This window comes from Berghia stephanieae, chromosome 1, assembly GCF_034508935.2.
Source record: "Berghia stephanieae isolate SIO BIC M18660-M18661 chromosome 1, UCSD_Bste_1.3, whole genome shotgun sequence".
Lineage (NCBI taxonomy): Eukaryota > Metazoa > Mollusca > Gastropoda > Nudibranchia > Aeolidiidae > Berghia > Berghia stephanieae.
In genome coordinates, this window is record NC_088360.1 from 7,475,343 (window position 1) to 7,487,842 (window position 12,500).

At 36.6% G+C, this 12,500-nt stretch overlaps 1 long non-coding RNA gene across 1 annotated transcript in view; it reads right to left on the reverse strand.

Annotated features, from left to right (window-relative positions):
• LOC144967088 (uncharacterized) overlaps positions 1 to 12,500 on the reverse strand; it is a 14,952-nt gene that overhangs the window by 508 nt on the left and 1,944 nt on the right. Inside the window, exons 2-5 of the long non-coding RNA XR_013644319.1 lie at positions 12,141 to 12,246; positions 7,255 to 7,617; positions 1,445 to 2,427; positions 1 to 120 (exon numbers count right to left, since the gene is read on the reverse strand). The exon at positions 1 to 120 is cut by the window's left edge and continues 508 nt beyond it. This is a non-coding gene — a long non-coding RNA (uncharacterized LOC144967088). The remainder of the gene's footprint in view (positions 121 to 1,444; positions 2,428 to 7,254; positions 7,618 to 12,140; positions 12,247 to 12,500) is intronic.

Sequence of the window (12,500 nt, forward strand, 5' to 3'; positions counted from 1 at the left end):
GAAAAAATATTCAGAAAAGTCTATCCTATCCAGACCATGTACCAATCTATACACTTGAATTAAACCCCTACGAAATCTTCTATATTTCAGACATGGTAAGTCAAGAAATTCTAACCTTTCCTTATAAGATAAATACTGTATTGCATAAATCTTTTTGGTTGCTCTCCTCTGTACACTTTCAATACTATAGTCAGATTTTTAATAAATGGCACGTGTCTTGCTTCTTTTTCTCAGCTGCACCACGATGCATAGCTGCAAAGATTTGCATGAACCTCTGAATCAATTTGTCTTAATAAAAATATTTTTTTCATGAATTTTAAAACAATAGGAAAAGATTTCGTTTATTACAGCTATATTAAAATCGATAACAGGTGAGGATCGGAACTCATAGAAGATTTACATTAACAAAATTATAAATTTTCCGCATATCCATTTTGAAGGAATTCGTTAAACTGGAGTGTTCGGTTAATTGAAGCTTCAACGATATACGTGCAGTATTTGAATATGAAGCAACGAATAGGAATTATTAACTATCAGACATCTACATTTTATAACTATCAAGACACATTACTGGTGAATACAAACGAAAGTGAACATAACGCGCTTCCAATATAATTTTGATTGGAAAAGTTTGAGAAATAGCCAGAGAAGATTACATAAATTTATGTAGACTGGTCAAAAGTAAAAATTCATCAATTATGAGACAGTGTCTCCACATATATATGTTCAACAATAACAACAACAACAACTAGAACAATAACAACAACAACAACAACAACAACAACAACAACCAAGAAATACTGGACACATCAATCAACACTGTCATATGACGAGGATGATGAAAAGGAGAAATGAAACGACTACAGAAAGATTCCGAGCATCACTCTATACAATGAAATGTAATTTTCCTCTAGTTTGCGAAGGTTGAGGCGTGCCTTTTCTCAGTCTACTCTTTATCATTTATTGCCTCGTCGGTGAGAGTAAATTTGGTGTTCTTCCTCTCACTCTTTCCCTCTACTTAGGCCCAATGACTTCGATTGGATTGCGCTCACAGTGATATGGGTGAAGTCGCGCAACCTCGTGTCAGAAGTCCCTGATTAGACAGTCTTCTTTGAAATCTGTTTCTGGTTTATTTCTCTTTTTATTTTACTAAGGAGTATAGTTAGCATTTTAATAAATGGTCATAATAGAAAGTAGAAGAGCCTAACATAATCATGTTAAGGAACTTGGCAGTGAAGACTCAAACAAAAAGCTCTGGAAATTTATAAAAAGTCCGAGGTGCGATTCGGTTGGTATAGCGCCCCTTGAGCATGATCGTGTATTATACTCTGACGCAAAGCAAAAAGCAGACATACTTAATAGCCATTTCTGCTCTGTTTTTGCTTCAAAAGCTCAAACCAAAATTTACACTCAACAGCTACAAGGCAAAGAAAACGATTCCAACACTATGGCCGAAATCAATGTGACAGTAGAGGGCGTTTCCAAACTGATTTAAGAACTTCAGTCAAATATTATAATATTTTTACGTGAGCAATGTTTCTCAAGGGATGTTACTTATTTAATTGTAATTAATTCCCCTATTATCAATTGATTGCTTCCCTTACGTCATAATATTGAATGACAAAAACATGTGTACAGAAGTGTCATTCATAACAGAGAGAGAAATACATTTAAACAAATCTGGTTCAACCGAGGATTAAACCTCAGATGTCTTGATTACAAGTCCTGATTTGTCCCTTTATTAGTAATAGTAGTAGTAGTAGTAGTAGTAGTAGTAGTAGTAGTAGTAGTAGTAGTAGTAGTAGTAGTAGTAGTAGTAGTAGTAGTAGTAGTGGTAGTAGTAGTAGTAGTAGTAGTAGTAGTAGTAGTAGTAGTAGTAGTAGTAGTAGTAGTAGTAATAGTAATAGCAGCTGTAGCAGCAGCAGCAGCAGCAGCAGCAGCAGCAGTAGTAGTAGTAGTAGTAGTAGTAGTAGTAGTAGTAGTAGTAGTAGTAGTAGTAGTAGTAGTAGTAGTAGTGGTAGTGGTAATAATAGTAGTAGAAGAAGTAGTAATAGTAGAGGTAATAGCTGTAGAATTAGTTGTAGTTGGTGTTGTTGTTGTTGGTTGTTTAGATAGTAGTAGTAGTAGTAGTAGTAGTAGTAGTAGTAGTAGTAGTAGTAGTAGTAGTAGCAGCAGCAGCAGTATTAGTAGTAGTAGTAGTAGTAGTAGTAGTAGTAGTAGTAGTAGTAGTAGTAGTAGTAGTAGTAGTAGTAGTAGTAGTAGTAGTAGTAGTAGTAGTAGTAGTAGTAGTAGGATTTGAGTCCAGCTCGTCGCAACGCATGGTCGAGTCCTTGGAACAGGCTCTCTGTCCTTGGAACAGGCTCTCTATTCGCGTTAGCCAATGTCCTCGGGTGGAAAATGAATACCTGGCCGTTAACTGCTCAGTATCTGTCGAAAACAATTGTAATATCGCATTACAAGCGTCATCATGTCTTGTGCGACATGTTAAGTGTTCCTGTTGGCTAGGGGCCCCGTGTAAAGCTCATTAGATGGACAAATGGATTGAAAGTAGAGTACACACACACACACACACACACACACACACTGTCATCAAATCTTCTCTGCAGTTAAAATACCGTCCGCTCGATAAAAAAAAAATGAGAATCACTTTTGTCCATTTTATATTGTTTTTAAAACAACGTATTGCTATCTTTTATGAATTCGTTTTTGATTTGTCGATGACATAGATTTGGGACTACATTTAAAATGATTTTGAAATCTCAAGATGACGCCATTTCCGGGGAGGCAGCATTGGATGTCTTGGTCTGTTGTGTAGAAAATAATACGGAGTTATAGTTACACGCCGAAGCAGACCGACCGATTGACTTACCCAACACGTGACCATTTTTGTCTCGCGTGCTCTCGTCTAATCTCGTCACTCCGGAATAGAAAGAGGAGACGGAGCTTATATGATATAACGCAATGAAAGTTCTGTCCGATGACGGGTGGGGGGATATCACCTCTCCAAATCTTACCTTATTATATGAGATCTTGAGATTCTTATCCAATCATCGATTGCTCGTTTGACAGTTGGCTTGTGAACAGTTAGGAGATCATCTCTTGATTTATGGGCAGGCGGCTTTGCGTAAAGGCGGTTACTGTTGTATACATCAAAGAGTACCGCTGACCGATGGGTAAATAGTGGTTGTGTAACCCAAAAGCCCTGCCGTCTCGACTGCAAGGTCTTGTATGTAATAGTTGCGTCACCATCTCAACGCTCAGGAATTAATTAGTGAGGCAGGACTCTCGGCATATATAATATATATATATATATATATATATATATATATATATATATATATATATATATATAAACAAACAACGCTTTTGAATCACACGAGATACATCAGTATGCTCGTCGCATTGAGAATTGAAAAATGAGATATAAATCAAGAAAATCGACCGGAAAATAAAGAAACTATCATTAAATTAAAAACAATTTCAGTAATATTTTTTTCAAAATCAAAATACTAGAAAATTTTTATATTTCTAAACCTATTTTTGTGATACAAAGATAAATGTTCTCATTTTAGAAAGCTGATTCAAACAATGTGGTTTCCAAATTTATCGTATACGTAATCATTTGGAAGCTAAAGAGAAAGGTGTTTTTGTGTAATCCCTTTCACACACACACACACACACACACACACACACGCGCGCGCGCGCCCACAGACACACACAAACATATACAAACAATACACATCCCTGGTCATCTATTGCCTATATTAATGTATACATCCCATGCTGATTGTCACTACCCCCTCCCCTCCCACCCCCAACCATTTCCACCTTCCAAGTACCAGCGGCCTTTTCTCTTTGATTTCGTATCATGGTCTACCCGAAGCCCAACACCTCGGTCGTTTGTGGGTCAAACCCCCACCGCCCCCCCCCCCTCCCCACCTTCCCCCGTAATCAATTTATAATTTTCTCTCCGTATAGAGCGCCACATGCACTATTGAATGACACTGACCTTGCCCCTCCCCTAACACATGGTAGGGGGAGGTAGTATCCATTCTTTCCTTCTCCGTTTCTTGTCAGCTGAAGCCAACAGCAACGCAAGCTATCCTCTATCACGTGACTTTAGATCCGATGCTGCATATAGCTTTAGAGTCTTCACTATCCAGATCTCGTTCATGGTCACGTGAGAAGGCTACTACTATCCGTTCGGGTTCGGCGTTCGGCGTCTCGTTCGGTCCGATTTCGTTAAAAGCCTAATGGGGCCGAGACGCGGTCACGTGACTTCCGTCATGTGTCGGTTGACGGTAGTGTGTTGTCAGTATATTGACTGTGTAGTAGTGCTGGGTCGAGTTTGAAACGATCAAATCGAGCGGGTTTTCGATCGAGTCCTCTAAAATCGAGCGGGTTTCGGGCGGGTTTCGAGTCAGTGACGTCATCGAGCAGTGATTCGTTTGAAAAAAAAACACGAGCAACTCGTTTGCCACAGGAAATTCACATACCCCTCCCTCTCTTATGTCTGTGGCTGGCTTGACTGCAGCTGGTTATGATGGGGGCTGCCAGATGGCCAAGTTCAAAATTGGTTACTAAGAAACGCTTTTCTATTATTATTCATTTTTTTAAAAAAAATCTTTTATTTAAAAAAAATGAAAAGATAAGTTTATCCAACTGTAGTCGATTGTTTTGTTAATCAAAACCAATGAGTTTTTCAAGGGAGTCAGAATGCTTGTGGTGTTTGGCTATTTGGGGTCTATTTGACTACTTGGGCAAGAAGAAATCTGGCTGTCTGGCAGCCTTGATTATGATCGTTCGTCGCATCACACACACATACACACACACACACACACACACACACACACACACACAACGCCATCAAACAGTTGTTGATGGTGAAGGGTTGAGACCCCCCCCCCCTCCCACCACCATCATCCCGCTGTCACCTTAACATTTCATATTTATGTCGCGCCAAAAGTTGTCGGCCGCCCCCACCTCCCATAATTTGTCACTGGTCGTCATCGCCTCTTGTGTGTGCGGGAAAGGTCGTACCTTTCATTTCATTATTTGAAAAATAAATGTACAAGAATGGTGTGTTTTTATTAGGTAGGTAGATAATAATAATATTTAGCAGGTTCCACACCCAGACACACACGGATTGCCCGGACACGATGATAACGATGCCGACGACAATGGATGACGATGATGATGATGATGAGGATGATGATTATCGTGTTTCTGTTTAAAAAATGAAATACTTTAGCAGGTTCTTTTTGAGTAGGCCTTATAGATCTCGCTAAAATCTAAAAGTAAAAAATATCATTGTTAGGAATATGAAAGTCACCCTGCTGAAATCAGCTTGAAAAAGAAAGAACATTTGTATTTATTTCAGGAAAATATGTTGAAAACCATACGAATATATTTGATTTTTAAGGTATGTGAAGCTGTCCACTTCCTCCAGGACTACTTCGTTTAGTTGAGAAGATAGTCATTTTTTTCTTTTCCAATAATGCTTGATTTTGTATACCTTTGTAGACCTTATCATTATACTAATACATGTGTTAACAATTTTACTTTTGCCCAAAAAGTTTGTGAAAAAAATGTACTAGTTGTAGTATAAATACTAGTAGTAGTAGTAGTATTACTTCTGTTATCGTTGTTATAATGTGTTCTGCAATAATATTCAAAACCTAATAATATTTTTGAATTGGCAAATAAATAGAAATCCATTGTATATTTAAACATGAAGAGTTGGAGAACAATAAAAAAATTAAAGTACTGTTATGACTTTTTTTAAAAAATGTGTTATATATATATATATATATATATATATATATATATATATATATATATATATATATATATGAGTGTTGGTGGGTACTCGTAGGTACGAAAGTGCTCGATAATGATGGTTAGAGATAATATTGAATGCAAATTGTCACTCACATTTTTTGTGGCCGAGACGATTCGTTTCTGTGTCTTACACGTCTTCAGTCGGCGTAATCCATAGTAATGTCCGTAGAAAAGTTCTTACTCCAAACTAATTACTTGATCTTGGTTTCGTTGTGTAGTGGTGATTAGTGTTGATGTGTATTGGCATTGTTGTGATGTGCTCTCATTGCTTATATTATGAGTGTGTATGTGTGTGTGTGTGTGTATGCGTGTAGGTGTGTTGTGTGTCGTGTGTACATGTGTGTGTGATAGTGTTGTGGAATGTGGTTGCGTGGGGAAGCTGGGGGGGGGGGGAGGCGCGGGGGGGGGGGGGGGAAGAAGGAAGGAGGGGTATAATGGGGTCGGGAGGGGGGTGGGAGGTGGGGGGGGTTATTTGGCCTTTTGCGTTTTGAGCTTGAATTTGTTAAAGTGTCTGTACATTGGCATTAGTTCTGATCTTTTGTTTAAGGTGCTATTGTTTCTGTAGTTGTGTAATAATATTTCCAGTTTCTCTGTCAGGCATAAATTGCATTTTCTAGCACCGCATCTGTAGGGGCTGCTTTGCCTGACGACCTCCCAGGTTATTGTTGGTGTTTTATTAGTGTTTATTTATTCCCAATAGTGCATTGCTAATTTGGTGCGTTTTGTTTTGCTTTCATGTTTTATGGAGGCTCTGTGATTGTTGTATCGTGTTTTGAATGGGGATTCTGTGCTGCCGATGTATTGTGCTGCGGTGTTATCAGTGGTTATGGTGGCTTTGTAGACTATGGCGCTTTTTTGGCAGTTTCCTTTAAGAGGGCAATTGTCTTTCTTTCTGCAGTTACAGTTGTCTTTATTTGTATTGATGTTGTTGGGTTGCGGTATGATTTGTGTGTTGTGGTTGGTAATGATCTGTTTCATGTTTTGTGCACATCTGTAGCTTATCTTGACGTTGACCCCATTATACCCCTCCCCCCCCCTCCCCCCCCCCGCCTCCCCACGCATCCACATTCCACAACACTATCACACACACATGTACACATCACACACAACACACCTACATGCATACACACACACACACACACACACACTCATAATATAAGCAATGAGAGCACATCACAACAATGCCAATACACATCAACACTAATCACCACTACACAACGAAATCAAGATCAAGCAATTAGTTTGGAGTAAGAACTTTTCTACGGACATTACTATGGTGTAAGACACAGAAACGAATCGTCTCGGCCATAAAAAATGTGAGTGGCAATTTGCATTATATATATATATATATATATATATATATATATATATATATATATATAAATATATATATATACACACACACACACTTACATCATAACAAAATGAAATTATGATAGTGTTCTTGGGTAGTATTTATGTCAAATATATCAAATTACGTCGGTTGAAAAGAGGCACATCAAACTATTACATTTCCTTCAATGATGACATTGTTGATAATATTTTCTTTAGTTAGCTCAAAGGAAAAGGCTATCGAAGTTTGATGTGTGTTAATCAAAAACTGTTTGTTCCCGTTTGGTAGGAGATCAGAGTTTCCTTCCAGATTTTGATCTATTTTTGGATTTTCCTCCGGAAACTGTTGATCTCTTGTCGTAGCATTCATACACTTCAAAGTGGTTCCCTTTGTAAAGAAAATACACATGGGGTTGATTGCAATTTCTGTCCAAGCAGTACCACCTGGAATAAAAAATGGAAAGGATATCACTTGGTTTTGATTTCAGTTTTGTATTTCAAAAGTTTACTTTAAAGTAGCCTTGCTTTATGTTTCGTTCGTTTTTAAAAAGTTTGTTATATTTTTGTTGCCATTTTTGTTGTTTTTTGTTTTGTTTTTTTTTTTTGTAGTAATTCAAAACCACACATGCCTTTCTCACGGTCCAACCGGCATAATTAATATCACTGCATACATTACAGACACCAAAGACAGGAAATATTTGCCAGTTGCCCTCGGAATTATGGCCCCAGCCATCGGTGTTACTGAGATGAAAGAGCCGGCCACCGACTAACTCCTACTTGCGCTCCATGATGCCAACAGCAAACCAATTCTACCTAACTTTACCAAATTTAACAACCAACACAAATAACCAGTCAAAATCTATAGAGTCAAAAAATCATGGACCTGATTGGTTCTTGCTAAAGACCCAAACTCCGGGATTTAAATAAAAAGGTGATGAATAAGCCATCTCTCATCATCTCTCATTTCTCTCCCATTATGGCTGGCCAAACTGATGTGACAAGAATTTAATATCATATTTAGCGGAATATCCTGGAGTAGGACTTGATTATGACAATCTAATTTAATTATGTTATGATTACATGATGTCATTTCAAACTAGTGTGCGTAATAAACAATAGAAGTGATTTCGACTGGCACAGTAAATTGACGCCAACCTATCAAATAATGGAGATATTGATAATTCATGTTTATAATAATAATAATAATAATAATAATAATAATAATAATAATAATAATAATAATAATAATAATAAGCACATTTATATAGCGCCTTTCGTCGAAACCTCAAACCGCAAAAAAAAAAACAGAATAAACAAAAATATTCTATTCAATTTATATATATAAAGGCATTTATATAATATGTACTGTTTTCTTATGTTCTCTTATTTGCGTACTTATTTTCCCCATCCCACTAACATAATTGGAACCCCTTTAATTATTAATATGAGATCAGTGGTGTTTTCAAAGGTTTGTTTATTAACATCCTTTCAATATCACTGCTCATAAAAGGAAGGCAGAACGTTGCAACTCAGGCAAAGTTCTCTTCCTGTTAGCAGATCTGTCTACCCATCGATCAGTTTACCTACCCGTCGCTATGGTTTGTCGGGTATAACCAAGGATATAATGCCTCTGGGTGATAACCAAATCAATGCTACAAGAACTATCTAAAGAATTAACCAAGGAAAAGCCGCCCTCGCAGCCTTAAGCAAACAAATGACTGCGAACAACCAGTCCGCCAGCCAGCGCACCTCTACGAATCAGATAAGGAACGAATAACAATAACTCGAGTAATATAAAAGAGAGAGGATGACAATACTCTTCAACAGTCGTAACATCACTTCCTTCCTAACGACGCATGGTAACTTAGTAACACTGGCTCTAAACTATCGGAACAATGGGGGACGCCCGTATGAACTATTTCTCGGGCGAGCATAAAGGGTATCCAGAGGGGAAAAAAACACATAAATTTGATCATGTTTTGACGTTTACACATTCTAATCACAAAGCATATGAAAAGTTCTAGCCAGCATGAAAAATAAAAAGTAATGATTTCTTGTTTAGAACCAAGATGGCCGCCGTTGCCGGCGGCGTGACATTAGACTATTGAATGGTATTAATTGACTTAATATAGTCTAACTTTAATTAATTAAAATTTACTATTATACATTTGTTAATTATGAATTAAATTAATGTGAGGCTACTCTAATTGTTTTATTATTTAAGTAATTCTGCTTTAACGGTGGAATTAATCACTTATCTTATGAACCTGATCTTTCCTTATCTAACGGGCCACTTTTTTCACTACATATCTTCTTAAATTTAAGCTTTATTACTATCTGTCGGATCGCCAGGAGCTTTACCTATTATAATAATAATATAATAATAATAATAATAATAATATATAATAATAATAATATAATAATATAATAATAATAATAAAATAATATAATAATAATAATAATAATAATGCTGAAAACTTATATAGCGCTATAACTCCGAGACACCAGACTCTAAGCGCTTAAATTGCAAATTACTTTGGCTGAAACATACTCATTTACACACACAAGCAGACACACACACACACACACACATACACACACAACACAACACACAACACAAACCAAACCTATCTTGCTTCTCATACCATCTACTAAAATCGAAACAAAAGTTTTAAGCGAACGTTTAAAAATAGACAAAGATTCTTTTTCACGAATGCTCTGCGGTAAGGCGTTCCAATAGAGGTCCGAAATGAGAAAAGGATCTCATTCCAGCATTTTTCTGAATTCGAGGGACAACTAGTTTTGTGGAATCACTGGCCGAACGTAAGGGCGGGGTTTGAATATCTTTCAATTAGTTCTGAAAGATAGGAAGGGGCAGTACCTTCAAGACAATGATACACTAAAACACAAGCTTTGAATTTAATCCTTTTCTCAACAGGCAGCCAATGCAGATCATGAAGTAGAGGTCCAACAGAGTCGCACCTACCCTTCATGAATACTAGTCTGGCAGCGCTGTTTTGGAAAATCTGAAGACGTTTCAGATTGTACTGCGAAACGCCAAACAACAGAGCATTACAATAATCCAATTTCGATAGTACGAGGGACACAACCAGTGCTTTGTCACATCCTCAGATATGAACGTCTAATGAAGCAATCTTTTTAGTTGGAAAAAGAGAGGTCTAACCAAATTATTAATCTGATGCTCCATCGACAGTCCAGAGTCTAAGAATGTGCAAGGTTTTTCACTTTGTCAACAATTTGAATGAGGCATCCCCAACTTCAAATCTGTTTCACTTTTCCACTTCTACTATACTACTAACTACATACTACTACTACTACACTACTACTACTACTACTACTATACTACTAACCACTACTACTACTACTACTACAACTACTACTACCACTACTTCTCCTCTAATATACTACAACTACTACGATTACTACGATGTTAGCTCATAATCATCATCATTATTATCATCATAATCACCATCATCATCATTATTATTATTATTATTATTATTATTATTATTATTATTATTATTATTATTATTATTATTATTATTATTATTATTATATATTATCATCATTATTATATATTATTATTAATAATAATAAGAATAACAATAACAATAATAATAATAATAATAATAACAATGATGATGATGATAATAATAATAATAATAATAATAATAATAATAATAATAATAATAATAATAATGATGATGGTGATTATGATGATAATAATGATGATGATTATGAGCCTAACATCGTAGTAATCGTAGTAGTTGTAGTATATTAGAGGGAGAAGTAGTGGTAGTAGTAGTTGTAGTAGTAGTAGTAGTAGTAGTAGTAGTAGTAGTAGTAGTAGTAGTAGTAGTAGTAGTAGTAGTAGTAGTAGTAGTAGTAGTAGTAGTAGTAGTAGTGTGGTGGTAGTATAGTAGTAGTAGTAGTATAGTAGTAGTAGTAGTAGTAGTAGTAGTAGTAGTAGTAGTAGTAGTAGTAGTAGTAGTAGTAGTACCAGTTACTATGTTGATAATAATAGGTAATAATACATTTTTATTCTCTATCGTCTTCTGTTTTACTCACTTCTATTACTATTATTATCAACATAAGAGCCTGCTCCCTTCAATTTACTAATTTACATTCACTCCCAATAGCGGAGCTTACTTAATGTCTCAATTGTCTCTATGTTATACGTTTATGTTGAGAATAGAGCTTAAGCATCACTGCTGGCTTGTAAACAAACTTCGAGGAGTGCGTGTTGAAGCCATGACCTCAAGATGTCTAGAGACCGACTCAGAATAGACACTAAGTTTGAAAGCACTTTTTTTGAGTGGTGGATAGCTTTGACTGTGTTGTGTTTCTCTTCCCCAACGCCACGAAAAAGGGGAATGTTTTACTCTTTTGTCTCCTGACACTTTTCTACTCATTTCATTTCCTATTTTTATCAACATAAGTGCCAGCTCCACTCACTTTTCTGAATTAACTTCAAGACTCCAACCTTGACTCTTTTTCTGAGTTCTGCCACAAGTCCGGGTCTCTAATCCATTCATAACAGATCCATGCAAATGGACACCAAGGGCAACAAGCTTTATGCCAGCGTTATGTATGCAAAATGTGGCGAGAAATAAAAGTCCCCCAAGGAAATGACTTTAGCTGAGCCTCTAAAATGAAAGCACACACCACAAAAACGCCCTTGGTCTATGCCAAACGAGGAACCTTAGAATGTACATCTTCCATTCCATCTGTGTTGTATAATATACGTATGGCTCTGAGGTCATGTATAACGCTTGCAATCCACTCCTGTAGATGATGATATTAGGATGATCAGGAGGAAGAGGACGAGGAGGAGGAGGGTGATGATGGCAATGATGATGATGATGATGTTGATTATGATGATGATGATGATGATGATGATGATGATGATGATGATGATGATGATGATGATGATGAGTGTTAGTTACAGGCAACGTGCTTCTGGATAGTTAGGGCAGTATCCTTCACAGGCATGATGACCTCCGAAACGTCCTCCACCGTGCGCTTGGCCGAACATCATAAAAATGAGACCCACTGAAAAAAACGGATAACATAAATAGATAAAACGTGACCCATCGTCTAAAACCGGTATTATGTCGGGTTGAAATGTGAATATAAAATGAAAATGAGGAGAAATATGAAATATTAGTCCTTATCCAACGTATTCTTTTTTGCGGGTCTAATAACCCAAATTAATTTATCTGGACTCATTATTGTAATAAAAATGGAAATACTCTCAAACCAACGCATAAAATTCTCCATTAAAATAATGTTAAAATGAGTCCATA